Genomic DNA, 6,458 nt, shown 5'->3' on the forward strand with positions numbered 1-6,458 from the left:
AAGCTCAGAGAGTTTTTACTTTTTGATAACTTGTTAGTGTTGGACTTATATTTTAAAATCTAACCTTGGCGAACAGGCGTTTCAAGTATTGAAAAGACATCAAAATGCTTTATAGTTTTAAAAATATTGCATGAAAAATTGGTCACTAATCTAAACTAGAATAAATTTTATGAAGTTTGAGCTCAATATCAATTCCTTTTTAAGCTACGTTTCTATGATTAGAAAGTGACGAATTTCTCAAAAAGTTGGGAAAATTAGGACATTTCGTCAGGGTTGTTAAGCATCTCTTAAACTAAGATATACAGATAAGCTTTACAGGAACTATTTTCGAGTACCATGAAAACTATTCCATCCGTTTCGCCATTTTTCTCCTTATGTAAACTCATGAAATCTAGATATTTTATCAAATGCCTTCTCCCTGCCTCCGATTTCTAAGTTATTGCAAAATAAAAGGTGGAGCCTTCACCTCAATAACTAGGCCGATATCGCCAATTAGTTTCAATAACAAGCAAATCAGAAAATTCTATCATTATTCCACAGTGAGAGTTTAAAATAGTTACTTTTGTTTTGATAAGACATATTTCATCAAAGTTTATCGATTTGGCAATGCTAATGACAATAATATTATCGTCGAAGATGGCGGGTGTTAATAAGATTAAAAAGACACACACATTTTACTAGGAAAATAAATGAAAGTATTATTTTAAATTGCACTTTCTCAATAATGATGCAGCATTCTGATTCATTGTACTTCAAACTGGCGCGAGGGATTGATGAAAACTTGTTCATTTGTAGAAGTTGGGGGATTTGGTCAATCTTTTGAAATATCTCTCGATACTTACAGAATGAAGATGAGGGGGAAATCAGACCGGTGATTAGGGTTGTGAGACAAGTTATTCGGGGTTTTTTTTCCTTCCTTATTATTTTAAATATATAGATATATAAGTAAGGCTCGATAGACAATTGACACGAACAAAATTTCACGGTCATCGATTTCCCGATTTTTCAATTTGGTGCCATATTTACAGTGAATAAAATTGCCAAGATAAAAATTAGAAAGCATACTTGGTTAGTTCATTTTTAGCTGCCCTTTTACATAATAATTCCCATTCATCCAGTACTCAAAGATACTATCGCGTGATCCATATGTTGAACTCGTATCACCTGAAAAAAATTATTTAAAAAACTTTAGATTCGATCAGCATCCATATACGCGGTTTCTACTCTCACTGTTCAGCATGTTGTTTTCTGGCCAAATTCATTCTGGAAATCGTTTTCTCCTCTCACGACTGAAAGCAAGCGCGATTTCGTCTTCCTATGAACAGCCCACCCGAATGGGCGTGAGACCATCAGGCCGTTCATTAGGTATCGAAAGGCTTACAATCATCACTAGAATATTAAGAGGATGCATTATAATTTATTTGACCCATAGGAAATATTTAACTTATTAATTAACATACCTCCTCTGCAATCAAGAGGTATAACATGATAAAAGGGTAGTAAAAATACATAAAAATTAAATCACTATATCCAAAGGAGGAAAGATACGGCATGCTGTGCAGCCATATCAAACAATAATGAATTAGTATTTAAAATATAATCCATTCATCCAAAGTGAACAGAAAGAAAATGGACAATTCATTTTAGATTTCAAATAGGAAGGGGAAAAAAACTGCTGGAAAAGTAAATGAAGAATGTGCAGAAATATGCAAACGATTTTAACAAACATGCCACCAGGATTCGGGACTAAGACAAATAAAACAGCAAGCAAAGAAAAACCAAAAATGACAGATTTCTGAATTCCATCGCAAATATCTCTGGAGGATTCATAAATTTTTCCTCAACGAAATCTCCTCGCTACGGAAATGGAAAGGTTTGGATTCGCAAGAGGCTATAAGAACTGATAAGAAGCCGAATTATTTATAATATAAAACCTGTGTAAATGAAACGGAAAAAGACCCTGTCCAGGTGCAAAAATAATAAATATTTATTTTCTTTCATAGGTTTAAATCATCCTCAGATTCTTACGCCTTTGTCTGAGCTATCTAATATCGCTGCCACTGATAAAAAAAATATTTCATTTTTGTTTTTAAGTGAGAAGAATTGGTTGGAATAGGAATGAATTCTCCCTCAGTTATGGCAGATTTGCCATATGGGTCGGCCAGCTCGTTACCTGGGATATCAGCATGTCCAAGAAAAGACACCCAACACATCCGCCTTAAGCATATTTGATTTAATATCATTAACACATTTCGAATCGGGCTTCTTTTTCTTTAAAAGTCAATGGACCTAAGGCTCTCTGTAAAACCGTTCATTTAAACACAACATCCAGCCAGGTTCAAAATGAATGACAGCCAGTTCAACCTGGAAAACGGAATGATGGGACGCTCATTCGAAACAACGTGTTCTTATGAGTTTATTATTTTTAAAAATGCACACCACTACCTCAACACTGCCATCCGTCTCAGAGCTATCGGTGGAGTCTCAAATTTAGATCTTCGATAGTTTTGTATTCTACAGAAATATTAATGTTGATCTCATTTATTAAAATTTAAAATAAACAAGGACCTTATATTCCAAATTTAGAATTTGAAATAGAAACTTTCCACAACGTCATGGAGAAGAAGTATGCTCAAGAAAACATAAAGTATGACTAGTCCTATAATATTTCGTTATTTTCATTAAAGAAACTATACAGCTACTTCTAACTAACGAAATGACATTGAATTGTATGTCATTTATCCATTTGTTCTTCATTCGATGTTCCCTCATACGGCAGGGCCATAGAGAAGGTCCATCCTAATGATGCACCATTCCATTCATCATTTAATACTGGTATTTCATTTTGGCCCAGTTATAAAATTAAAATGATTAGTTAGTACATACATCTTTTAATGCAAATTTAGAATATGTGAGTTCGGGTAAGTTTATGACTATTCCTAAATATTGGAAAGCGTGAACTATTTCATAGTTTTATTTTCTATTTGAATATGGGTGGTCGTTTGAAAGCAGAAAGTTCTTTTTATTATTATTATTATTATTATTTTGAGCCCCTCTGAAAATGGTTCTCGGTCCATCTGTTTATCTTTCTTTGTTGAAATATTCAGGTTGAGGATTTTAAAATTTATTATTGAATGCATTCAAAGCTGTATGAACAAAATTCTCAAGTTTCACTCAAAAATAGGCATTAAGAATCAAGGTGAAATCATCTGAGTAATGATGGGTGTATGACAAATGACTCTTTAACCGTAAAGTTTCATTCAAGCAATCGTTTCGTCCATGAGACGTTAGAAAATAGCATTGAGGGCATACCGTCTCATCACAACAATATCCCTAATTCCCTCCATTTGCTCTAAAGTTTCTAAAAATCCCGAAGCATTCTCTAAAAACAGATTTATTGCTTCAATAACTCTGTAGGAGAATGTGCAAATGGCATTGAATGTGATGCGGATCGGTTAAGGAGAATAATGGACGCCCGACGGAGATTGTCTGATGTCAGCCCGGCTTCCCGAGCATTGATTAAAGAATAAACGCGGAAAGTAAACCGGTGCTTAGGAATCAAGTGAATGGTATTTAGAAATGTGTGAGAGGAAAGGTCTTTCGATGAGTCTGCTAATGGTTGGGACGTAAAGAAGGGTCTGTTCTTAACTTCAGCAAGAGGATGACCTTAGCTTCTCTCATAGTATTGGGAAAACGAGAATTTCAAAAGCAAATATTTATAATTTCTGGAAAAGAAAGGCTCCATTTTGTTTAAAAATGGCAGCCCATATTTTTTTGTCGAGGAGCGGGGGCTTCTCCCTTTTAAATGATTAATAACATTATCAACTTCTTTTACCTCATTAAAATCACTAACAGGAAGGAGATGAACATTTTTATTTTAAAAAAAATATTCATCATGCAAACCGCTCCATCTCGGATGGAAAGCAAGCTGACCCCTGGAAAATGTATATCTACTTTTATCTTTCATCTTTGAAAGCTATTTAAAAGGATGCCAGAATTTTTCAATGTCATTGGAACAGAAAGTGAGATATGGCTTTATCTTAGTCTAATAAATGAATGGCTTTAATGAATCAGACTAATAATATTAATTGCTTTAGTCAATGAATCGTTTTTCACTTTATGTAATGCCTTAGGTCCACTAGATCCTCAGATTTTGCATTATCTCTATAACTTTTAATTTTTCTGTAAAGCACGGTAAATCGATTCCTTTTCATTTTCAAATTCTTGTTTCAGAATATAAAAGCATTTTTTTTTATTATAAAAAGTTTATTTCTTAAAATATCCAAAGGAAAAGCTTCAAGTCAATGGAATCCATTTTTCATAGAAAATATCGTTATTATCTACTCTACAGGTACTTTTTAATTAATTTTCTAAATGTTGAAGGATTGAATGTTTTTACGAAATCTCGATAGAAACCCTTTATAAACTAGAATTTAATTTTAAAAATGAAATCATCAGATTCTTCAAAATCACCTGAAAGTCGGAAAGAAATGGTACTTATGATGACTTAGAAATTCCAAATCCAATATTAACTAGGATTTTAAATTATTGCAAAAGACACTAGAAATCATAATCAAGTCAGGAAATCCTGAATCACATTAAATGAAATAATTGTTGAACCCTTTTCTGGATAATTAAAAATAGCTAAATTTTTTATTATAATATAATCCAACATGACATTATCAAGATTGACTACCTGGCATTGAAGTTTCCCACATGAAGCCCGGAAGTTCTGAAGAATTCAGAGCACGACAACTCCCGAATGAAATCGTCAATCTTGTCATGTGATTGGAAACAAACATTATCAAGATTGACTTCAAAATCCCGCCCAAAAATTCGGGACCTGCATTGAAGTTTCCCGCATGAAGCCCGGACGTTCCGAAGAGTTCAGTGCACGACAACTCCCGAATGAAATCGTCAATCTTGTCATGTGATTGGAAACAAACATTATCAAGATTGACTTCAAAATCCCGCCCAAAAATTCGGGACCTGCATTGAAGTTTCCCGCATGAAGCCCGGACGTTCCGAAGAGTTCAGTGCACGACAACTCCCGAATGAAACCGTCAATGTTGTCATGTGATTGGAAATAAACATTTGTCAAATTAATTTTCAGATTTTTATTATCGATTATAATAGTGTACACTGTATTTTTATATTACATTTAAAAGAGAATTCATAATTGGAATTTATAAGGCGTATAACTAAATTGTCTTTTAGAAGAAAAAAACTGGGCACCCCCCCCCCATTAGAGTCCCTGCGGGGGAGATCATAAAGGAAATATAGATCTTGTAAATATATAAACTGGTCACGAAAACAAAGCTGTTCTCGGACATTAATTTAGCGAACTCGGGTGAATCTCGCCATACTGGTATTTTGTTACAAACAGTTTTATTAGAAAAATGAATATTAATATCATAATTTATCCCAAATTTCTGGTTAAATTTCAGAACAATTAATTTTATTACATGTATTTATTAGGTGTCCGACCCACAAATTCTGCACAATGTGATTTCGGACATCCCTTCGGAGTATGACGTCAATGGCAGCGAACACCAAAGAAATTATGCGTGACCATTGAAAGAATAAACTCTGCTCCTCTGAAAGCTTTTTGTGACGACTTTTATAGGGAAATCGCCGTCCATGAGCTGCTCGTTTGAAGAATTTCTTATTGATTTCGAAAATTAGGATCTTCATGCTATAAGCATTCAGCAGATGTTGCTTTTTTTTCCTGTGCCGAGTTATTCCTTCTATGTTGAGTGGACTATCTCTGTGTACTCTTTTGAAGAGCAGCGCTGTCCTCCTTTTTGATAGAGAAGTTTTTAATAAACTTGTTTTAATCATTTTAATGCAAAACCATTTTAATAGATATTTACTAATTTTAAAAATATATTACAATTAAAAATAAATTAAAATATTTTTAAATAATTTTAAATTTACCCTTTTTAAATGATATTTTTTTTAATTTATAGTGTCAGAAAATGATTTTTTTAAAGTAAATATGTGATGCAAAAAAGAAATATATAAGATTCAATAAATATATTAAGAACAGATTCGGTCATCAAAAATGTACGTTCCTTATCGATTACTGGTATCGAAATAGACATGTTTCGCCTCGCCTCAAAAGTATATCTATACACTAGAATCGAATCTGCAAACCAGTTGCTTTTAGTTATGATTGAATGCAAATATTAATTAAAATTGTTTATATAATTTTTAATGAAATTGATATACATTTTATTAGCTAATACTTAAAAAGGGATACATGTAAAATAAAAATTTAAGATAATATGTTTATGGGATAGCATAGTAAAAGAAAAATATTTCGCAGCAATAGAATAGTTCTTCAAAATACAAAAGTAGTATTTAAAAAGTACTGTTCTTGAATTCGTTTCACATGAAATGGTTGGAAAGCAGAAGATACTTTTGTTTTTGTAACTTTATTATTGATGTGAAAAGAA

This window comes from Argiope bruennichi, chromosome 1, assembly GCF_947563725.1.
Source record: "Argiope bruennichi chromosome 1, qqArgBrue1.1, whole genome shotgun sequence".
In the NCBI taxonomy this organism is placed as follows: Eukaryota; Metazoa; Arthropoda; class Arachnida; order Araneae; family Araneidae; genus Argiope; species Argiope bruennichi.